Below are 24,315 nucleotides of genomic sequence, written 5' to 3' on the forward strand. Positions count from 1 at the left end.
AAAACTTTTTGACTCTTAACCACACACATGAAAGTAGCATCTACACAAGGGCACAAAGTGCTGGAATCCCTGCTGTGTTTGTCAGTAAACACAAAGGCATAGGCACGTTATATGAAAACCTGAGAAAGAGCTGGGTCACACGGCATGAGAGGCTACCCGCCCCATTCACATGATTTCCAGGTCTGCAAGGCTGCCTTGTTGATAAAACATCATATGTTTGAAAAGGGGAGGGGGGGACACAAGTGTCTCCCTGCTCAGCGTGCCCGAGAGGCACAAATAAGGAAGGGCCAGCCAGCCAGCGCTCTGTGAACGCTGCCAGGGTTGCCTCTATGTTCCCCTCCTCGGCCACAGTCATAGATATCATAGATAGTTCTGCCTGTGAAGTAAGCAATGTTAAGGTCTGAAGCCATACTAAGGAGCTTTAACTCCAATTCAGGTATAAAACATGATGTGACCCATTTGTGGGGTTTGTGGAATGGAGAACAGATTGAAGACCAGAGAAGGGGGGCGTAGCATCTAGTATGAAGTCTGTTAGCAATCTTGATAACCGGCCAAAGGGAGCGGGGAGATGGTAGAAGGGGGAGATGGATGGAGTGGAGGTGTTTTGGACAGATCCCGCTGGCATGGAGCATCAGCGGACTCCACATGGATGGAAAAGGGGAAATGGGCAGTGAGGCTCACACCCCGGGCGGCTTGCTTTTTCTCTCTAAGCATGGCTAGGTGGAACAGGGGGGCAGGGGGCAGAGAGAAGGAATAATTGGGGGAAAGCACAGAAGGTGCTGAACTCTGTGGCTGACTCGCTATGTGGGAGGAGCCTGCCAAATGTCCTCATGCTGAAGTTCAAGGAGCAGCTAGACACCCGAGAGGGAGCCTGGGACTAAACAGGGCTTTGCTCTCACCAGAGAGTAAGGACTTCAAAGTATACATTTTAAACAGCGAATCGGTGCACTTCTAAATAATCATATGCAACCGGCAATCAATAGAGTAATCATTTTCCATTAAAGGACCTCAGGGACCCCAAGGTCTACAGCCTGCGGTAGAGAAGACGGAGGGCTCATTGCTTAGTCTATTCCAAAGTAAAAAATCGACGTCAAACAGTAAAACACACAATGCAACCTTTGCCAACTGCTACTCTAAACACCACCCCATTCCCTCCTTACGTCAACCACTCATTGGTCAAACAATAACTAAGGACCCAACTGTGCATTCAGAAGATTGTGGAGAGTTGAAAACATACAAGGCAAACTGATAACGTCTCAGGTTTTTTTTCTTTTTCTTTCTTTCTTTCTTTCTTTCTTTCTTTCTTTCTTTCTTTCTTTCTTTTTTTTTTTTTTAAGGAGGCTGTTCTAACAAATAAGTAAACCATCCCTCCTCCACCCAGAGAATGTCAGGTAGTGAGCCTTGGGAACCATGAAGGAAATAAAGCCAGTTGCATACCATCAAGAGGAGAGGAGGACATAACTGAGACTGGATGACAAGGAAATGTGAAGATGAGTCCTGAATAACAAGAGCTGACCATGTAAAAAATCGGGGAGAACATTCCAGTAGGGAGCGCCTTGAGGTAAGGGGGCCTGGTGTAGAAGAGCAGTCAGAGGGCACATTGGCTGTGGGTGAGGCGAGCAGGAACGTGGAGACAGGGTCTGGGTGGGCTAAAACAGGGGCTCTTTCAGATCAGAATTTGGATCTGATTCTGTGTACAATAGGAAGTTTTAGTCATTAGCCTGACCATTCCCTCAGGCTGAGGTATGACGAATAGATTCGGGCTCAGGGAGTGGGCTGTCCTGGAAACCGGGAGGGAGCCTGCAGTCTCCTCCTGCTTTGGGCCTGGCGTTCTCTTCGCAGGTACTACATGCTCACACTAGCCATGAGAAGTCCAAATTATCCCTCCTGCCTCAGATTAGCACCCTGTGTGAGCCTTCCACAAACTCATGCACAGTCACGACAGCAGGTAGCTGTCCCTTTAATAACTCCGATGCTCGATTAATACGTTAAACAACTCATCGATTCCATTTATTCCAAGAATCGGGCAACCCAATTAAAAGGCCCGAAAACAAAGACTGGGCATGCCAGCTGTTTGCTAGCACTGGTCAGTTGCTGGAGCGGGAAGCCTTGTCAAGCTCAATCAACAGGGCAAAGGCAGCAGCCCACGATGACACAGTCCCCAGGTCTGCCATTGTTCTCTGCCAGTATGGAGCTGCATCTGGGTGCCTCCAGGAATTGGAGGAAAACAAAACATTCCTTTTTAACCCCGTGTTTCCAGTGGCTTTTCATCAGCTAGCTGTGACAGGAGCGCCCCAGTCAAGTGGGAATGAGCGGGGCACCCTTGGAGACCCACCTGCTGCCTCTCGCGCTGTTTATCTAGCACAGCATTTTGGAGCTTTCCTCCCAAACAAGGCCGGAATCACGATAGAAGCCAGAGGTGGGGAGCACAGTTGTTTGCCTAATCCCTAGCTAACCCTGCAGCTCTGGGCCAGTCAAAGTGTGGAGGACAACCCCTGGGTCACTGCCATGCTGAGGCAAAGGGACCTAGTGACATGGGCCTCAGCCGGCCTCCTAGGGGGTTCCCACCAAGTTCTGTTTGGAGAGCATGAAGCCCCATCAGCCCGTGGTCTGACAATTACCCCCCCCCCCCCCCCCCCGCCGCCCCCATTGAAGAGCTTCATCAAAGCACAGCCTTTCATTTTCAGCCTGACATGAAGAGCTGAGTGAAGTAAATCAAGTCACACTCGAGGATTTAGACTCAACACCCAGCACCAGTGTTCAGCAGCAGGCCTACTGTGAGCGAGGCTGTGCATGTGATGTGCCATGGACTGTGCAGGAGGTTGGCACTGGCAGAGGGGGGGAAGGAAAGACCCACAACTGGGCTCCACAGAACAGCAGCTCTGGGCTGACTCAGGGCTTGGGAGCACTACACAGTAGATGCCGCCTACACAGTAGACACAGCCTACATAGTTATTAGACACAGACCACACAGTAGATACAGCCTACCTAGTTAGTAGACGCAGCCTACACAGTTAGTAGATGCAGTTAGTAGACACAGCCTACACACACAGCCTACACAGTTAGTAGACACAGCCTTACTAGTTAGTAGACGCAGCCTACATAGTAGAAGCAGCCTACACGGTTAGTAGACACCGCCTACACAGTTAGTAGACACCGCCTACACAGTTAGTAGACACCGTCTACACAGTTAGTAGATGCAGCCTACACAGTACACACAGCCTACACAGTTAGTAGACACAGCCTACACAGTAGACACAGTCTACACAGCCTACATAGTAGACACAGCCATTGCTCCAGTTCCAAGAGATCTGATGCCCTCTTCCAACTTCAGCGGACACCAGGTTTGTACATGGTGCGCATGCATCCATGCAGGCAAAATACACATACATTTTTAAAAATTCAGTTTAATTTTTAAAAATGCAGCCACATGTGTCTATTTAATTTTCATGTTAATAATCATTTCAACTGACTGAATTCATTAATTTGTTCAAATTTAAATTTTAAAAATTATATGAGGGCTGGGGAAATGGCTATGTAGGTAAAGTCCTTGCCACAGACATATAAGGACCTGAGTTTGATCCCCAGCACCCACATAAGAGCCATGGCAAGTGCTTGCAGTCCCAGCACTGGGGATGAAAAGAGTAGATACCTGGTGGCACTGACCAACGGGTCTAGCCAGTCAGCAAGCTCCCAGGTTCAGGGAGAGACCTAGTCTCAAAAAACAAGGTGGAGAGTCACTGAAGATGACCCTACCTTGACCTCTGACCTCCACATGTGCATGTGTGTACAAGTGTGATACACATGGGTGCTCTGTACACATTCGTGCAATCCAAAACACACACACACACACACACACACACACACACACACACACACACACACACCCTGAACTGCACATAGTGGCAGAAATCTGTAATCCCAGCACTTGAAAGATAGAGACAGGAGTCCAAAGCCAGCCTCAGGTACTTAACAGGTTAGTTAGTTTATGCCTGCATGGGCTCCAAGAGACCCTGTCAACAACAACGGTAATAGAAATTAAAATTCAGGAGCCAGGCATGGTGGTGCCCATCATCCCACCACTGGGGAGGCTGAGGCAGGAAGATTATGAATTTGAGGACAGTCTGGACGACACAGTAAGATCCTGTCTCAGAAAAAAGGAGACAACTCGGTTTTCCAGCTTCAGGATGCAAATGTAATGTCCTGACCATCATTAGTAACTGTGTTGATTGGGATGGTGCAAAGGACAGAGAACCAAATTTGGGCTCTGGACTTCGAGCTCAGCGGAAGCTCGGCTCCACCTCCTGCTCCGCTCTGAGCTCAGCTGAACCCTTGCAGTAAACCTAGCATGCCACTTCTCTACCCCAACTTCTGCTGAGCGTCTTAGCGGTAGTTAGTTAGGTCTTCATAGTTTAGGTCTTTGTAGTCAAAAAAGCCCCAAGAAAGAACGCATATCTCCTGACAGATCCTGGTGGAAATAGGGAACACTGCAGTTTATCAAGCTAAGCCAAGCCTCAGTCAGCTCTCTAAGTTCATGTTCATATTTAGTCCTTTGAAGAACCTGGTTATGTGGACATTTTTTAGTTTGTTTGACAGACAAAGGAACCAAGACAGAAAAGCTAAGCAAGCTGTCTAAGGTCAAGTTATCCAGAGCTGGTGGCTGGTAGGAAGAGTGCAGATGACTTTCAGCTTTCTGTGACAGATATGTGGGAACCTTGCTTGATTTCCTACCATGGAATCGAGCTGGGAAGAGGACACCCCAGGCTTCCTCCTGCCTCACACTAAGTATCAACTCAAATATGGGATCTTTGGCTTTGGGGATGCCTTTTTGGAGCTGAATTGGTTCTCCTTGGTCTTCTTTCTCTCTCCTCTTTGGTAAGGAAGTTTGAGAAGCCACAAGGCCCTGAGCTCAGACTGGCCTTATGGAGAGACACCCCCTCATTCAAACTTTATGCCCCATGAACTCAGGACCCTGCCAGCCAAATTCCCTCGTGATTGATCTTTGGTTAGGGGGCCTAAGGCATGTGCTGATGGGGACCAGAGGCCAAGTCTGTGTGGGTGTTGGGGGCGGGGAGACTCAGCACATAGTTCTCTGCTGAACTTCCCTTCCCACTTAGGCTTGGCAGCAGCCTTTAAGGACATGAGGCCAATCCAAGAATTCCATGTCAACATCGCTCCCCTTACCGGAACCACAAATTCATTCCTGTGGGACCCAGCTCTACCTCCGGGCAGACAGCAGAAACAACTCTTGACTTCGAAACTGCCACTCTCCTGAGAGCCACCCACTTCCACACCTTTTTCTCCCTGCTGAGGAAGAAAATAGAGGCCAGGGCTGTAGGAAGCACTGTTGGCAGAGGCGGCTCCACAGCCTTGCCAGGCTGTGGGGGGTTCTTCACACCCAGCTGTTGCTTTGGCCTTTCTTGTGCTTCCAAGGCTCCACAGCTCCTTCCTGCCTCCTTTCTCCTTCCAGACCCAGCTGGAGGAATAGGCGTGGCCTTCTCCAACCGGATCACTTAGCCACAGTTGCCCCATGCTGGCATTCAGGAACAGGGCCATTTTGCAAAAGATTCTGTTGCATCCAAAACCCCTTCCTGCCTGTGAGCAAAGCCCAAGACGACATCTGCAGGTCTCCAGGGGGCTCTTCTCACTTCCTGGCTGCTTCAGCTCCTGAGGAAACCAGCAGGGGGTCTGAATGAAGGAGGCAGGAAGAAAGTGATCAGCCAGCCATCAGCTGACAGTAAAAAGTAGAACCTACCAGGAGAGCGGTGGTATTTACCACATGCAAGGTTCACTGGGAGAGAGGAGGTGAGCCAAGGCTGACTGGCACCCTCTCCTTTGCTTGAATGACCTGGCTTCAGAGCTTCTTCCTCCAGGAAGATCTTGATATGTGAGGCTTCTTCCTCAGTGTCCTTAAACACATCATACATCTCTTTGGTGGATCTAATGAGCTTCTCTCTTTTCTTCTTACTGACCCTTCCTTGTCTTGCCTTTTCTCTCAAACCCACAGCACCTGTATATGTGGATGCTAATGCAGACTCTAGCCTACATGATAACCAGCTTCCCCATGAAATGCCAGTGCAGACAAGAGGGTAGAAGATTCATTGCCGCCCAAAACAAAGCTGAGGCTCCAAGCCAAGGACAGATTGTGGTTATGAGTGTGTCTAGAGTGTGGACCCAGCTGTAGCACGCATGAGCGGTGTGCCTGGGCAAGTTCCATCTGCCCGTGTTTCTGCCTCTTCACTATAAACAGGGTGATAAGAGTCACTCCCTTTTAGTATTTGTGAGGAATACATGAGCTAATGCAAGTTAACGATCCGTTAGCCAATATGCTTGGGACCAGAAGTGTTGGGGATTTGAGAGGATTTCAGACTAGAAAATACCTGCAAAGATTATAAATGTTGAACACTCCTTATCCACAAACCATTAAATCTGAAGTAGTCTAAATCCAAAGGTTTTGAGGCGTCAGGCCTACACTAAAATTTTTTCATATTTTGAATTGTGAATATTATTATTATTGCTGGTGCTGCTGCTGTTGTTGTTGCTCAACCTACACGTTCCATCTTACTGGCTTCCTTCCTTAATGTTAGTTAGAGCCGGTCTTGTCTCAAGGCCTGACACAGCTTTGTCCTTTGGCTGGCCTACATTTCCCTGGTTGGCCTACATGGTTTTCTCTCAACTTCGTTTAGGTCTTCACTAAACTACTGCTTCCTCAGAGGCCTTTGCTCCAGACCTTGGCCCATTGCAGGCCTCATCCCAAAGCAGGGACATGCATGTGTCCCTTTACGTTGTCACACTGAAAAGTTACATGCATGAAAATGGGAACTTTGTTTTGTTCCTGTATCATTCCTAGGGCCTAATGTCTCCCACATAATAGGTATGTAAACGAATGGATAGTTTGATGGATGGCTCCACAGACCTTTTGGGGGAGGCGGCTGTGTCCGTTCCCTTCAGCATTCTCTCCCTCCTCAGACTCCTTATCTGTCCCCAAGCTTGCTCTCTGCCCCGTCCCTCTCTGTTGACCCAGTTTCACACAGCCATTCCCTGTCTCTGGAGGTTTCTGATACAAACAGTTTGGGATTTGCTGACTATTCCAGAAAGATCAGCTGTCCCCGTGTCAGCTGTTGAGGGGACACAGGGAGCAAGACAGACACACAGACAAACAACAGAATTCCACAGATTAGAGCGGCAGGAGCCTGGGGAGGGAGGGGACACCGAGGAGGATCTGTCCACGCACAAGACAAACAGAACTCTACCACAGCTAGACCCCGTCCAGAACCACATCTTACACAACACACTCAGGGATGACACATAGGTGAGTTTGTTGGATTTATCCTAAGTTGAAAAAGTACCTGGAGAGCCACAGTCTCGGGAAACAGCACTGTCATCCCAGGAGCTCAGATTCTGCATCATCAGAAAGGTATTTTCAAAGCCCCAGGGAATGCAGTGTGATTTGTTGTGTAAAGAGCACCTGCTACTTTCGCAGGCCAACTTGGTTTCCAGATGCGGTGGCCCCAGAACAGGGTGATAAACAGCTGAATCTCTAATCCTTGAGACGGGCACAGCTCATCTGCTTCAGTGAGCTACACAGCTTACAGTTCCCGAAGACCTCCATTGATCACCATTCTTTGGTATGATTTTAAAATATTTTTCAGAAGGAAAATGTAGATTGAATTGTAACTCTCCCAGACCTCATGTGTTGGTCCTAGCCTCAGCGCTTCAGGGTGCAAACGATGCCTTTCATGTGACACCATTCATTTAGACAAAAAGGACATGAGTGCTTCCTTGTAGGAATGGGTAAGACTGGTGATATTGTTTTGAAGTTTAGGGAATAGACGCAATTAAAACTCTCCAAACTTTATTTTGGTTAGGTCAATATTCACTTAACCTTTTACAATAAAGCCTTTAGGTAAATGGAGTCGGGGGGGGGGGGATTTAAACAATCTGTTGTATGACTGACTAGTGATCTCCCTGGGCTTGAGGTCTTGGGGATCTGTTTAGGATGCCTCAGCTGCCTGTTGGGGAACTCACCTCTGAGACATCTCCTTCCCTGGTGTTGATCCCATTCGTGTGGCTGTTTACACAGTGATCCTCTCCCCAGCTCCTTGCAGCCAAGTCCATGGTGTTTGCACATTTACAGCCAAATGCTCTCAATTCAAGGGCAGCCAGACCCCACTTCAGATATGAAACTCTTTTGCTTGGAATCATGTGACCTTGAAAACGTGCGCCTTAGTCACTCTGTTCTATTGTCACAGTTTTATTGCTGTGATGACACACCATGACCAAGGCAACTCTTATAAAACAAAGCATTTAATTGGGAGCTTGTGTGCCATTTTAGACGGTTAGTCCATCATCATCATGGCAGGAAGCAGACAGGCATGGCACTGGGGCAGTGATTGAGACCTTTACATCCTGATCTGCTGGCAGGAGGCAGGGAGAGAGAAAGACACTGGGCCTGGATTGGTGGGATTTGGAACCTCAAAGCCCACCCCCAGCAACACACCACCTCTGACAAGGTCACATCCCCTAATCCTTCCCAAACAGTTTCACTGACTGGTGACCAAGCGTTCAAACATCTGAGCTTCATGGGTGGTGTGGGGATCTCATTCAAACCACCACACCCCATGTCCTCCGAGCCTCAGTTTCCCTATCACAGGGGGACTGCAAGAATTAAGCAAGGAAGTCAGGCAGTGGTAGCACACACTTTTATTTTTGTTGTTGTTGTTGTTGTTTTGTTTTCCAAGACAGGGTTTCTCTGTGTAGCTTTGCGCCTTTCCTGGAACTCACTTTGGAGACCAGGCTGGCCTCAAACTCACAGAGATCCGCCTGCCTCTGCCTCTGCCGCCCGAGTGCTGGGATTAAAGGTGTGCCCCGCCGCCGCTGCCGCCCCCCAGCAAGGCACACACTTTTAATCCCAGCACTTGGGAGGCAGAGGAAGGCAGGTCTACAAAGCGAGTTCCAAGACAGCCGGGGCTACACAGAGAAACCTTGTCTCAAGAATTCCCCCCACTTCAAAATAAAAAAAGAATAGGAGAATTAAGAACAAAAATGTCCATTAGGTGATCAATAAATCATAGCAGAGATAAAAAGGAAAAAAAAAATAGCAGGGCCCATTTGTTGACTGTGGTCTATGGACTCTGTTCTGGAATCCGAGCAGTCCTTAGGTTCCTCTGGGCCATGGTCAGTGCAGTAGACCTCTACATCCTACTCTGTCAACTTCCTCCATTCTAATGAAAACAACCATCAGATCAAAGCAACAGGAAATAAATGTTTGGATTGGGTCAAAAGGGTTTGATTTCAATAATCACAGATTCTGTCTGCCCCTTCTCACTCACACACACACACACACACACACACACACACACACACACACTCCTCAGTGTGAGAAGGTTCTACAGAGCTAGATGTATAGGAAGTGAGCACGGTATGGCAGACTCTGCCTAACTGCAAACTTCTCACATCCTTTATCAGCGAGGATATCAAGAAGTTTTTTTTTAAATGGCATTTATTATGGGTTACTGAATAAATACTAAGCGTGTTTTCAGTTGTTACAACATAAAAAATAAAACTGCAGTGGTTCCTGTCCAGTGTTTGAGTCCATTTCCTGTTGTAGGAAATCCCCTCATTTTGCAGGCCTGGGGGCTCCTCCATCTGTAGAAGCTGAGGGACAGCAGACATATTTTGACCCACGCCTTGTCAAGGAAGTTTGTGGCCTGTGTGCTGTACTCAGCTGACTGCATGCCTCTGTGCAGGAAGTGAGTGAAGTCCTGAGTGAACGAGTGTTGTTGGCATGGACACAGCCATGTTAAAAACCCCTAAGGCCATGTGAGACTGTTGATAGTATGTGCAGGATATTCCCTCCATAGTTTTCTTCGCCCAGATGTTGAAGGCCTGAAAACTACTCCCTTACAGAGACTCCTACTACTACAAAAAGCTAAATCTGCCTCCTTGTTTATCTGTGTACCATAAACCCTGACTCCCTGTTCAACTGTATATAATAAACATGGCACATCTTCCAGGATGCCCAGTCCACCCAGTCCCAGCTTCTCTTTGTGTCTGTCTTCCCTTCCTTTCCTCATTGCCCTGGCCAAGTCAAGTCCCTGGAGCCTTGCTGGATGAGCCACGTCTCTCAGGAAGTAAGTGGTACAAAGACACTGGGTTACCTGTGGTGGCCACAGCAGACCCGTATGAGCGTGGAGTGCCAGGCTCAGCAATGGGCCTCAAGTGTCAGCAAAGCCATACCTAATCCTGACCAGACAGCTCCAGAGGCAAGGCTGGGGCCTTAGTTACATACTCTTGGTGTCTATTTGTAACTAAGAGCTCAGACCAGATCTAATAACTGAAAGTTATTGAGCAGTTATGGCCCAGGGATCATTTCAGCTTCTTCCAGAAGTGTTAAACTTCACCCTAACAGTCCCAAGAAAAGTGACCTGTTACTCTTGTTTGACAAAGCAAGATTGAAGCTTGTCAAAGTAACAGCTCATTCAAGGTCAACAGCCTCACAGCGGCAGAAGCTGGAGTAGGTCTGCTCCATGTGACTGAAGGGCTCTCTCTCCTGGTCACCTCCTGAGTATGTGGACAGTTTACTAGTTAGTCAAAGTATTTTATGTTTTGTCTCATGTAATCCTCACCACTCCTTGGGGTTGGAATTTTTAATCCCTATTTAACAAACCAGGAAATAGACTTGGGGGGATCAAAAGTAACTTACACAAATATTTATCATCAACCTTAAAACTGGGCCTACCCCTTGGTCTAACAATTCCTAGTCTGAGCAGTTATCCCCAAGGAAATAATCACAGATGTAAGGAAAGATTGCTCATGGGGTTGTCATTTAACACAGGCAAAAACAGGATGACATCTGTGTTCAACGATTCAGAGGTGAACAAAAAGTCGAGGGATGCCTTCGCACAGAATAGAACAGGTATTAAAAGTCGGGGTGTCTAAGTGTTGGGAGTACAGCTTGAGGCACAGTTCCTGCTCAGCATAGGCCAGGTCCTGGCTTCACCCCACCACTAGGCCATATAGGAAAACCTGGGTTTTCCTCAGCCGTAGCTAGAAAGGACTGACCTCACAGGGCATTCAGCAGCAGCTTTTGAAAATGGTGGGAATATTCTAGATCTCAATTATGGCAAAGACAACTGGCAAAAATGATCAACATTGACTACAAATGGGAGTGTAGAACTTATTCCTCAATCAAATTTTAAAAACTTCTTCAATAGAAAATACTCTCTAATTGATTTAATTTTTATTTGCATTGGTATTTGGCCTGCATGTGTGTCTGTGTGAGGGTGTCAGTATCTTGGAGTCAGAGACAGTTGTGAGCAGCCATGTGGGTACTGGGAGTCGAACCCGGGTCCTCTGGAAGAGTGGTCTCACCCACCGAGCTGTCTCTCCAGCCCCAACAGAAGACATCTTTATCAAGGACAATAAAGTGCTAAGTGAAAAGGGGTTTCAAATCATTGGGAATATTGTTTTTTTCATGTGTGTTACCTGGCATGGAGATAGGAAGGAATCGTTCCAGAATAATCATGGTGATGGGTGATGGAAACGAATAATTTAGTCCTTTATATTTATTTTTAGTAATCTTTAGTGACCAGAAAAAAAGCCACTAATGATGTGTTAATGCCTTGGCTTCGCAGCAAAAGCCCCGGAGGGAGGCTGGGAATTCAGATTTGGTAGCCAAGTTCCTTCTACTTTCTATGCTGCCGGGGAGTCTCTCCCCTGAGCAGGAACTGCTGAGGTGTGAGCTTTCGGGAGAAAAAAATGCCTGTAAAACATGCCCTTGCCTGCCAGAAACTTGAACTCCATGAGGCGGGGTCAGGAGAGTAGTTGCTCCTGGTTAGGGGAAGCAGAGGCCAGTCAGAGTAGGGCGTGGCCAGAAACCAAGGAGGCTGAGTGGGTGGGAAGACCGAGCAGCTGGAGGGTGAGGGTGCGGCATCCATCGGTGGAAATCCAGGCTGAGGAATGTATTGTGGAAGGCTAGCAGAGGAAGGGGGTCCCACGAAAGAGGCCTGAGCTGTTGGGCCCCAAAGCCCACTTTACAGATAAGAAGACTGAGGTCCTCACAAGTCTACAGTGCTTAATTCCAGCTCCTGACCCTCAAAGAATCTATGCTATCGTGAGCATCCTTGAGAAAGCAAAGCACAATTCCCACTTTAGGGCCACTTTGGGACACACAGGACAAGTCTGCCCGTATTGTTGTCAGCCCAGACCTCTGGACTCTGGAATCCCTATTCTGGACAGTCAGATTACCTCCCACCACCCTACCATGCTGTGAAACGAATGAGGTTAATGTTTATGCTTTAAACAGAAACCTACAAAGTGGTGGTGCATGTCTTTAATCCCAGCATTCAGGAGAGGCAGGTGGATCTCTGTGAGATGGAGGCAAGCCTGGTCTACATACCAAGTTCTAGGCCAGCCAGGACTACATAGTGAGGGCCTGTCTCAAAAGACAGACAGACAGGAAGGAAGGAAGGAAGGAAGGAAGTGGGGGAGGGAGGGAGGGAGGGAGGGAGGGAGGGAGGGAGGAAGGAAGGAAGGAAGGAAGGAAGGAAGGAAGGAAGGAAGGAAGGAAGGAAGGAAGAAGAGAGGGAGAGGGGGAAGAGAGAAGAAAAAGGGAGGGAGAGAAGGGGGGAGGGAGGAAGGGAGGGTGGGACAGGCATGCAATGTAATGATTCGAGTATGGACTTCAGAACCAGGCTGCTTGGCTTTGAATCCAGGTAACTTTCTGGCTTTGTGGCTCTGGGAAAGTCATTTAACCTTTGTGCTTTGGTTTCCTGTTTCCATAAAAAGCAATCACGAAGGTAGTTACCTCCCAGGGCTGCTGTGAGGAGGATTCAACAAGTTACTCTGGTCAATAGGAAGCCTTACTGTTGATGTTAGAGACAAAGATTATTTTACATGACGGGCCCGAGATGACAAGGGACTGGGAGGAGGGATTGGGTCTGCATCTGTCAATCAGTAAGTCTGGAATAAAGGACTTACTGGGTGGCTGTTTGCCATGTACCTGGCATTGTCCCAGACACTGGCTAGGGACTGTTTCCAGCTTTTGGTTGAGGTAATAAGATGTGTACACAGGAAACCAGAGGCAGGAACCTGTGCCACTGGGCAGTGTAGTGAGGGATAGGATGTCAGACAACAAGGAGATCACCCAAGGCTGAGGAAGAAGACAGGAACCTTCTAGAAACAGGATTCCAACATGGGACATTTGGGAGGACAAAGACCGCAGTGGGCTTTCTTCTTATCCTGTATAAGATGTAGGTAGTTAGGAACCACCCTTCAACTCCGTCGACTCTCTCCACAAACTGTGCAGCGAGACAGCCTAGGTTGGAATCTCAGCACCACTACCTACCCACTGAGTGACCCCGGGACAGTCACATACTGTCTCTGAGCCATGTCTTATTCTGTAAAATGGAAGTCAAATACTCTGTTTGATGAACTGTTGTGAGACCAAATCAGTAGGTACACCGGAGACCCCACAGCTCAGTGATACTGAATCCTTTCTCTCCTTTGTCTTTTCTCTGGCCCACTAGACTGGGGAGTCCTTCAGTCCTATAAAATGAAGGGCAGGTTGCAAGACAGAGGATAACTCACATCAGGCAAGAGTTTGACTGTTCTGTTGTGGTCAAACAGGTGGGGAAAGATGAGCTTGAGAAGTGGTGGGGACGGGTCTGGATGATGATGAGCCGTGCTCACCTTTATCCCAGCCGGGATGGCGGAACTACTGCAGGATTTTGGAGAACTGGAGGATTATGCCAGTTCACAAGTTAGACCCTTCTGGCAGCAACCAGTAAGGTACATTAGCATCAGGGTAGTCCTGGAGGCAAGGTGCTGGTGATACAGTTTACTGCAGCCCAGGAGCGAAGACAAAGGTGAACCAGGAAGCCAGATGGCTGTTTTCTCCCAAGCTCCTCTCCTGTACAGCATGGCTTCCCATGGCCTTGTGACTCTGAGCCATGTGGGCTAATTGCCTATTTGTTTCCTCTTTCCCTCTGTGCGTCCATGGACCAAGGAGAGTTCACAGCTGGCACCTCTGTGCTCTGAGGATATGGAGATCAGGAGTAAAGGGATGAGGAAACAGCCTGTCAGCTCTTGATGAGCCAAGAAGCCCGACAAGCATTCTTTCTTCCTCGCTTCCCGGTCTCTGTCCATCATCGTACCATGCAAAGAAATGTTTGAGATGCTTTCTATATTGTTTTGCGAGTCAGAAAAATCTAAACATTCTTCTCGCCCGTTTACCAAGCAGAGCTTTAAGGACATTAACACATGAGCAGGGGAGGAAAGGGCAGCTAACGGGAGCCAGAGTCTGCTTGCTTGCTCATCTTCACTCTCGCTGCCGCCGTACAGCTGATGGAAGTCTGGAGTTGAGAGCAGCTTTCTGGAGGTGAATGGCAGTGTGCACAGACCCTTGCCAGCAGCAGCACTCTTTGCTCACTCCTCCATGGCTCCTCTCTCGCTATTCTGTTTGATCCGTGTGGATATAAGACAGGGAGGGTACGGATTCATCGGAGGCCAAATGATGTGTATCACCTGACTGGATGCCGATCGCTTATAAAGTGAGCTGATTCCAGAGGCACACAACCCACGCTGGTGGTGTGCCCGCCCCCTCCCATGGCATCTCCGGGGTGTCCGCAAGCTTTGTGCTGCCAAGGGCCAACAAGAAAGCTGCGCCCAGGGCGAGAGCTTCCCGAGGCGCTGGAAGGAGCTGCCTCTGAGAAGGGCTGGTTCATGTGGGCAGAGAGCACTGAGTCCCCGGCAGGCAGCACCTGTTCCCAGGAAGTAAATAATACTTTGCCCTTGTGTCGTAACCCCTGCCTGTCTCCGAGCAGGCATCCGGCTCATCCTTGCGGGCTGCCAGCCTCACACCAGCCTGTTGCTGGTGTAGACTGTGCTTTGGAAAAAGAATCGAAGTTCCCGGTGGCTTTTACGCCCTGATCAGCTCAGTGTTGCTCCCAGACTCCTATTTCACAGCTGCTGCCCCAGCCACAGAGCGAGCCTACCAAGTATTTGGACCTGGCATCCTCTGCCCCCGAGCTGACTGGAGCTGGGTGACAGGGGCAGAGCGCCTGAGATTGCACTGGGCTGCAGTCCTGGGAGAACAGGTGTTGGCAGCTGCCACATCTCCTTCCCCTTGCCTTCTTCTCCACCCCCTCCGCTGTCCTGTCTGTTTACAGTGTGTTTTCCTGAGACGCTATTTGAAGCATTCTAAACACGGGCATCCAGAGCTGGAGATGGAATGTCAGACTCATTGTGTGGACGGGAGAATTAGTGAGTTTAAGACAGACAGGGGGCACTGACTCTTGTGTTTGGAAATGAATCAGAGATCCGCAGTTATTCTGTTTTGAAGGAACATCGCTCACTAGCTGAGGCAATAGTGTGGTGGTTAAGAAAGCCAATGCTAGGAGCAAACAAGCCTGGGTGCGAATTGCAGTGTGGCTGCTGGCTGCAGCAGGACCTTGAGTAAACTCCTGTGTCCTTGCTTGCTGGGTTCAGCAGCTCCTCCAGATCTGCTTGCGTTTTCTGATTTCAAGGAAGCCCTCTGCCTGGAGCCATCTAACAGCACTCAGCTTGACCCGGGGGAGTGCTAACTGGGCAGACATGGTTTGACCATTTTTCACGACACCGGGCACACGGTGCGCCCTTCCCCGGGGTGCTCCTCTTTGAGGGTCTAGCCGTGCTAGCTTCCCCACAAGTGAACCTGCTGTGCAAGAGACAGCCACAATCCCACTCTGTGCAGTCATTCCTGGAGCCTGCCCCCACCTTCTTCTCCCCCCACCCCTTCTCTTTCTCTCATGAGAGACAGTCCTGCCTGCCGTAGGTTAAAAGGTGAAAGTCCTCTCCAGATCAGCTTGGCTCCTCAGTCCCTGAGCTCCTTTGTCCCAGGCCATTCCACCTCCCTTCGTTCCACCGTGAGCAATTCATAAGCCCTTCCTCAAGCTGTCTGCCTCCTGCTGCCCTCAGGGGCAGGCCTTCCTCCCCACAGCAGTCTGAACCTTCTCCAGGGTTTGCACTACACGCCTGCTGTCTCCCTGCTCTTGGTGGACCCATTATACATATGTATCTGTGTTTTCTTCACGTTTCTGTACTCATTTGCCGATGACCTGTGTCCTGTGAGCTCCCTTCAGGCAAAGATTATATCTGCCTTTCCACCTCTCCCAGAGACATGCATAGCTCCTAAGACAAACGCAGTGCTCCATAAGTGTGGCCAGACGGCATTCATGAAGGTGATGTGGTTGCTTTACACTTAATAATGCTCGTAGCTGGGATTATTTCAGTGCCGTGGGGAGGAAGGCCTGGCCCTGAGGGCAGCAGGAGGCAGACAGCTTGAGGAAGGGCTTATGAATTGCTCACGGTGGAATGAAGGGAGGTGGAATGGCCTGGGACAAAGGATTATTTCAGGACAAAGGTGGACCAGACACGACACTGGACATGGCTGTATTTAATCTCCCACCAAACCTATCAGTTCTGGTAAAATGGCAAATAGAAAACGAAGGCTCAGAGAGGTCAAATAACCTTGTTGAGTTCACACTGTCATCTAACGCTTCTGACCTCTGGCTCCTGCCTCACGCATATCCTAACTAGGCATGTAATATATCAGTCAGTAATGGCTGCTGGTTTGGGCTGCGTGCTGTGGAGCAGGAGCTGAGGAGCCTCCGAGGAAGGGAGCACTGGACCCAGAACCACTGTCTTCAGGCCCTGGAAGGCCAGCTGTCACTAATGTGTTTGCAGGGCCTGCCAGAAGCCTGTGTTAGCATGGAGAGCTTTTCCTAACTCCAAGAGTTTCACACTCCTGCCTTCCTCCTCCTCCTCTTGGGGCAAGGTGAAGTCTGAGAAAGCAAAGGGATTATCCTCACCCAATTCTTTGCTGATATGACCCAGGGGAGTTTCCAGACACTTTCCTGTGACTGTTCCAGCTAAGGACACGGCACGAAGCAGCAGTGACTCAGCAGAGAAAAGCAGGGCTTGCTGAAGGTTCCCAGGAAGACAGGCAGCTGCTGCCCATGCAGCCTCATCAGGCTGGGGCAGGAAACCACAGGTGGCCAGGAGAGAGGGTGGGGGAATCTCAAGATGAGAGAGCCTTGATGTGGAAAACCACAAATGGCCTTGAAGTCAGGTCATGGGGTAGAGACCTAGACCTTGCCACTTGCCAGCAACGTGGCCACAGCTAACCAGGTAAACTTCCCAAGATTGGGATGGCTCTCTGCAGAGTAGGGCAGAAAAGCCACCGTGAACTTAAAGAATTGAAATCTACAGTGTTCAGGCACAGTTGTTACCCATGATAACAGTAGGGTGAGGTTGGGAGAGAGGGAAGGAAAAGCCACCTTGAGCTGGAGAATGTGCCATCTGTGGGACCACAAACTGGGCAAGTCACCTTGATGTGGCTTCACTGGCTGGGTCCTGGCTGAGCAAGCAGTACATACTGATCCCTGGTCCTGGAACTCTGAAGCATGTTTTCTGCAGGTTGCTATCTTCAGGAAGGGCTGGATTACTCCCAGCTCATTGTGTTTGCATCATGTATGTTTTGCTTTGGCAAGCTGGAAGCATATGACTGTGATATCGTCAAGGGGACTTTCCCTCCAGTGGTCAAGCTGGACTGGCCACTTATCCCCTATGGACTTTGGCTGTGGTGAATTTCCTCTAAATGCACAGCCCTTCGGCTAGTGAGCTCTACAGCCCAGACACTTTCCTTTCTTCCCATCCCCCCACCCCCCTTAAGGGAAAAAAAAATGTGTTTACAAGAAAGATGCTCATATCACCTGACATCATCTCTTCTCTGAAAAACTGGGACAAAGAGAAGCCAAATGGCTTTCTGCCATGCATGGGCCTGGCTTTTTGTCAAGTCAACACGTCTCTTTGAAATGGGGTGTCCGGAGACAGAATCTCAAAGCCTTTATGGGTAGACAGGGCTCGGGGCTGACTTAAGAGTGACAAAAGTAAAGTCTTCAGAGAAGATGAGACATCCAGATGAAGAAGTTTAAATGTCAAATCCAAGGGCACAAACCAGGTTAGGTCCCTCCTGCCCTGGTGCTTTTCCCAAAACCCAGACTGGATGATGTTTGCAAATATGGAAGGCAGTGATCGGGTGTACATCCTCTATCACACTTGTTGAGTTGAATCTTGGTCTTGCTTTTATTTTTTTTCATGCTGGGGTTTGAACCCAGGGCCCTCATATGTTACATAAATGCTGTACCTCTGGGGGAATTCAGGCCATCACATTACATTACATTTGGTCATTTTATCTCAAGTGTCTTTTGGCTGTGACAATTTCCTGGGTTTTGTTGTTGGTGTTGTTTTGTTTGTTTGTTTTTTTTCCCTTAGACTCTCACATCCAGCCAGATTCAGAGGCATGGGAATCTACACACAGCTGTCTGGGTTCAATTCTGGCTCCTCTGCTTACTATCTATATGACCTTGGTCCATAGCGATCCCTTACTGACTATCCCATAGGCTGTTCCCAAGAGTCAGGGAGTGCAATGCTTTCCAGCTTTTCCATATGACAGCTGGAAAATACATGAAGTTTGTATTAGATGTTAGTATGATATACAGTGTCAAGTGTGGTGGGGGAGGGGGCATAAGTAGGTGATTCTACTCAGAGCCAGAGATGAGGGGATGAGAAGTCCCCTCATCTTTCCAATGTAGCTCTGGTAGGTCATGTTAGGAAGCTGCTTTTGGACCCTATGAAAACACTTAGATTCTGCCTTGGCTGGCATGAGCATGCTTGCCAGAAATAGAAAAATATGAACAGCAAAGAACCCCACAAAAGGGGACAGTGATAGTGGTAAGGTGCCTCAGGGATCGTGTGTGTGTGTGTGTGTGTGTGTGTGTGTGTGTGTGTCTGTCTGTCTGTCTCTCTGTCTATCTGTCTCTCTGTATGTATGTGTGTGTCTGTCTGTCTCTCTGTATGTATGTGTGTCTGTCTGTCTTTATGTATGTATGTGTCTGTGTGTCTGTGTGACTTTATCTCTTTCCAGTTGAATGCACCACCACAGCAAGAGACACCACTTGTCTTTTGTGACGGATGGACACTTGGTGGCCAGCTAGTGAAACCTCCTGACACACCACTGCACTGTGAGGAACAGAACAGCCAGTGGCTGACACCTGAAGAATGTAGAAAGTTCTATATTTGGAAACAAGCCATTGCAAGCGCATTGCATGCTGTGACTGTCCCACACTTCTGTGCCCAGCTTCTCTGGCGCCATCGTCTGGTTTCAGCTGAGTGGTACCATTGCTTGCACCTGCTAAGGTCATAAACAGGTCTCCCCTGCTCACATAGAGACTTGTTTCTTTATGGGAAATATTACCACTTGAGTAAATCAAATACATCCAATTTCTTGGGGAAGGGGGGATGATCAATAACCACAAAAGGAAAAAGAATTCAACACTGTATAAGCCATAGCATAACCCAGAGGATATATAATTGAGAAATTCTGGACACTTTGTAACTGATACAAGGTGACATTTTACATTTGCACTTCGTGATTTATGGTAATTTGGTCCATAGGGCCAGTTAAAAAATGGGTGTGTTTTTTTTAATTGTTGTTGTTGTTTTGTGTGTGTGTGTGTGTGTGTGTGTGTGTGTGTGTGTGTGTGTGTTGCTGGGGACCAAACCCAGGGCCTCAAGTGTGTTAGCCAAGTACCCTACCACTGAGACTATCTCCAGCTATAATCAAATCTTAATCTGAATTCCATGAGATTATGGGTTATTTGTTTTTGCTTTTAATAGTGAAAGCAGAGCAATTAGATTTATTCAATATGGCCACACTGGGAAGAGACAAAAAGATCCAGCAATGTCCCCAAGTCCATCTTCAGGGATTCTGATGGGAGGTAAGGTTTAAATAGAAAGCAAGAGGTGCTGGGCAGTGGTGGTGGTGCATGCCTTTAATCCCAGCACTCGTGAGGCAAAAGCAGGTGGATCTCTGTGAGTTCAAGGCCAGCCTGGTCTACAGAGCAAGTTCCAGGACAGGCTCCAAAACTACACAGAGAAACCCTGTCTTGAAAACCCAAAAAAGAAGAAAGAAAAAAAGGAAGGAAGGAAGGAAGGAAGGAAGGAAGGAAGGAAGGAAGGAAGGAAGGAAGGAAGGAAGGAAGGAAGGAAAAGGCATACATAGATGAACAGTCAGGCAAGATGTGGTCCCCTGTCCACCACTGTCTCAGCTCCTAGTCCCTCCGGCAAGGTCATTCTTTCAGCAGACCCATGAGGTTATGCGTGTCCCTGAACTGGTTTCTCTTGGTCTCACAGGAGTGCCTTTCTCCTTATGATGAGCCACCACAGCACAGAAACTTGCAAAGCTCGGCAGACGCACACCTAGGAACAGGGGTCTCCGAGCATAACCTGGATCCTCCCACCCACATTTGAAAGCGATTCTGGGCTGAATGGAAGTGAACATGCTACTAGCATCTACCTCTGTTCCTGCAATGAGGGGCTGCAGGGAGCAAGGAGGCATTCGGTGGCCCTGCGACATGCTGCACAAGCCACCTGCAGAGGCTGCGCCATGCACTGAAGGTGAATTGTACGGTACCACCACACTGGCCATTTGACCCCATCTGAAGGATTTGTGACCTCCAAGATAATATCAAGGTCAAACTAATGGTCTGGCCTGTAAGTTTACCTGCTGCGCATTCTTCTCTAAGTGTGAATTTCCCGAGGCTGAGGAATTAGAGCTGTGAAGGGCTTATTCTCTCTGCACTTTGCCTCCAGTGTGCCAGCACCACCTCTGTCCAAAGATTCCAATGCCTTTAAGTCACAAAGGGATTGGTAGATGAGTTTAACACTATTGATGCTAGTTTCTGATTTTGTGTTTTTATGATGTGTGAGTGTGTATGTCTCTGTGTGTGCCTGTGTGTTTCTTGTGCTTCTTCGTTTTTATTCCTATTTGTTTGTTTTATTTTTGTTTGTTTTCTAAAGACAAAGAGAAAGGTGTGGAGTCCTTAGATCCTTAGTCCCGGGCTCAGGGTGCCTGGTTCTGCCTCTGTAGTATTCCCAGTGCAGACTATTAACTGGAAGAGCAGCCACAGCTGCTGAATAGGCCCTCCATGCAAATACCATACTAGCTAGTCAACCAGAGTGGCACCATCAACTTATAACTGTTGGAAGATAAACAAAGATACTCAGCATCTACTGGGATTTTAGCCACTAAGACTAGGAGTGGGAGGAAAGTATGTGATGGGTGTAAGGATAGGGACCAGCGCCAGATCAACTTAGAAAGACCTATAGATGGGGACCGTGGAGAAGGAAAAGCTGGGACACTGCTAGGGTCCACAGATTTTAGAGAGTTTTAAGGCTGTGGAAGGTTGTGGTTAGGAGGTACAGAGGATGGCAGGTAAAAGAGACAGGAATGAGAGGGAACGTGTATGAGTTGTGTGGGGAAAGAATAATAGAGTGTGCCCAATCTTAGACTGCGTGAGGAAACAGAACAATCATAAAATGTAACTGAGCAAATACAATCAAAAGCAAAGCCACTGTGAGCTATATATGCAAGGGTAGAAATTAAAAATAGCTAATGAAAGATTTTAAATACTAAAAATGACTAAATTCACCATAATATAAAATTAAAAAGGGACAAGTATAATAAAAGTACGTTAGATTAAAGAGTATTCTGCCAGTCATCATTTCTTCCTTGGTGGGAGGGACTTTGAATTCTTTCTTCGTGATGTTTCATGTAGTGCACTGCCCGATGGGGGAGGGACAATTTGCAATTCCGACTGGAACCTCCAGAACCAGATTTGGGATATGTGCTGCCTAGTGTTGTTCAGGGCTTTAAAGGGAGTGTTGGCACACCTGCCCGGAGTCAAGCAGTGTCATTGTTAGGTGTCTCCTGGGTGCTCAACGCTGTGGTGTGGGTGTGGGAAGCGGGATTTGACTTCCACAGTAGTCTGGGTGTTCAGCACTACCAGTGTGTTAGCCGGTGCGCCACTGCCCGGTGATTTCCATGGACCTCAGCTTGTCCGCACTCTGTTTCAGCTTCTCTTCTACCTGCAGGGCCTACGTGTGAAAAAGAAGCACGTCCCAGCCTTTCCCACCGTGCTAAACACAGTGGAAAAAGCAGCGGGATTGGATTTTTGCTGATTCACGGACTCCTGCATTGGAGAGCTCATCTGGATAAGGCTCCCTTACAGATCGCGTCTCTTACAGGAAGAGATTATAGTGCATTTATCTTGTATGCGGAGGCCAGAGGTCAACACTGCATGTCTTCTTCGGCTGCTCTCCATTTGCGTTTCACTGAACCTGGAATACTACAGTATCAGCTACACGGATACCAGCGGGCCACTGAGCTCCAGCGCTCTGCCTGGACCTGCCCCACCAGCACCAGGGTTACCAGCTGCCCCGCTCCACTTGGCTTTTACACAGATCCTCAAAGCACTTTACCGAATGAGCCATCTCCTCATTTCCCAAGTGTGTGTTTTCTTGGCTCTTTTCCTTCCCAGGGCTTTATTGCCAAAGCTAGTCTGCCATCCTACCCAGAAGTCCTCTGCTTGTGTTCTTCACTATTGTAGAGAAACAAACTCACATGAATATACATGTACCCATACAAAGCAAAGGCTTCATGAGACAACACGCACTTTTAATATGTATATTCATAAGTACAAACATAAATAGAAAACAATTAAGTAGCAAGCATGGATTTCTGAATATTCAAATGCAGCACAAAACATCCCAAAATGTTTAATACAAAGCTGAAAAATATTAGTTTTGTACCCCTGCCTTAGTTTCACAGCCATCAATGGCTTGCAAGAGCTCCATAAAAGCACATAGCTGCCAGGCGCAATGGTAACTTTAATCTCAGCACTTGGGAGGAAGAGACAGATCTCTGTGAGTTCAAGGCCAGCCTGGTCTATATATAGTGAATTCCAGTGAGGGTTACACCTGTCACACACACACACACACACACACACACACACACACACACACACACACACACACACACGCTAACCTAGCACACCTTAAGCCCTGGGTTCCACCTCTGGCTCAAAACAAAAACAACACACAGGTCTGGTTGAAGTATCGGTGAGTAACCGTGATGACAGCAGTGTGGTAGGAACACGTACATTAAGACAGCCCAGGTGTGACCCAGGGAGCCTTGTAGAGAAAGTGGCTTTTGTCCTGATGGGCAAGGGTGACTGGGGTGGCGGGGCTCAGGTGAAGGAAGCTGGGCAACCTGGGCAGGCAGGCAACGCCATTAGCAAAGGCCTGGCTGGTTTATAGTGTCCGCAGACACCCGGCCTCTTGCCACTGTAGCAGGAGGGAAGAAATGATTTTCCTACCTAGAATGCCATGGTGAGAAGAAGCCATTGGGTGGAATGCTTGCAAAATAAAGCGAAGAAAAAACCAAAACAACAAAACACCCTTGCCAACAAAATATGTGTCTATGCAATAACAGCAACAACAAAAATAGATTACCAAAGTCTAAGATTCAAGATAATTGCAACCAGGATACGTGCTGGGTAGGATGAAGTTCGGGGTGATTGTTCTACACTTGCTTAGAGACAAGTAAATTAGGTACTATTTAACTTATTGCTCATACTGTGAAAATGTGGAAATGATGTTGCTTAACTTGTACAGGTGATCGAGCTTTGAAAGGTGTCGAGAGGTGTGGTTTCTGGCTCCAGAAGGCTTTCTCCTCCGGTGGGTCTGCCATCCCTTCCCCTCCCCTCCCCTCCCCACCACTGGGCTCTCCTCAGCACCAGGCTTTCCTCTGTACTATCTACATCCCTTGTACCTGACCGGAGGCTCTGAGTCTTGTGCTGTGGCTCCCAAGAGAAGAAAGGTCAGGACTAAGAAGACAGCCTCAGCCCTCTTCCGGCTGACTCAGCCTCCCACTTCACCTCTGAGTGTACTAATAAGAGGTTCTGATTTGACCTGGCGTTCCTCTCCCTCCTGCCAGGATCTGGCTGCTACTGTACCTCACCCTCCGGTGTGGTGTTCTGCAAAGCTTGCCCTTTCTTTGCCTGGCTGGGGGCTCTGCCTCTCACCTCTCTGCACAGTCCTTCCACACACCTGCAAGCAGGCTCTTGTGTCTAACGTCCTCAGAAATCCATGGTCTGCAGAGCATTTTGTCAATCTTTTGTTATCGTTAAGAAGTCCAAAGTGACCCAAAGGAGCGGAGGACAGTACAGTAGCTTTTCCTGGTTGCTTTGTTTTCTTATTCAACTTTATTTTAATGGATATTTGAGAGATTTTGGGTCAAGTTATTCTATTTTAAAGTACCAATTTTTTAAATAAAGAGCTTAAATTTCTCTCTCTTTCCCTCTCTCCCTCTGTCACACCACACACACACACACACACACACACACACACACACACACACACACTCCACAAAAT

At 48.3% G+C, this 24,315-nt stretch overlaps 1 long non-coding RNA gene across 3 annotated transcripts; it reads left to right on the forward strand.

Moving 5' to 3' along the window:
- The first annotated feature begins 1,196 nt into the window (after positions 1–1,196).
- LOC121828010 (uncharacterized) lies at positions 1,197–24,224 on the forward strand. 3 transcript variants are annotated; one of them, XR_006070397.2, is made up of 3 exons: positions 1,197–1,260; positions 1,382–1,561; positions 20,236–21,590. It is a non-coding gene; the product is annotated as an uncharacterized LOC121828010 (long non-coding RNA). The 3 variants fall into 3 exon arrangements; XR_006070396.2 differs by adding an exon at positions 21,976–24,224 and having other exon boundaries at positions 1,209–1,561; positions 20,236–20,595; XR_006070395.2 differs by having other exon boundaries at positions 1,209–1,561.
- Positions 24,225–24,315: the final 91 nt, after the last annotated feature.

Source organism: Peromyscus maniculatus, chromosome 3, assembly GCF_049852395.1.
Source record: "Peromyscus maniculatus bairdii isolate BWxNUB_F1_BW_parent chromosome 3, HU_Pman_BW_mat_3.1, whole genome shotgun sequence".
Lineage (NCBI taxonomy): Eukaryota > Metazoa > Chordata > Mammalia > Rodentia > Cricetidae > Peromyscus > Peromyscus maniculatus.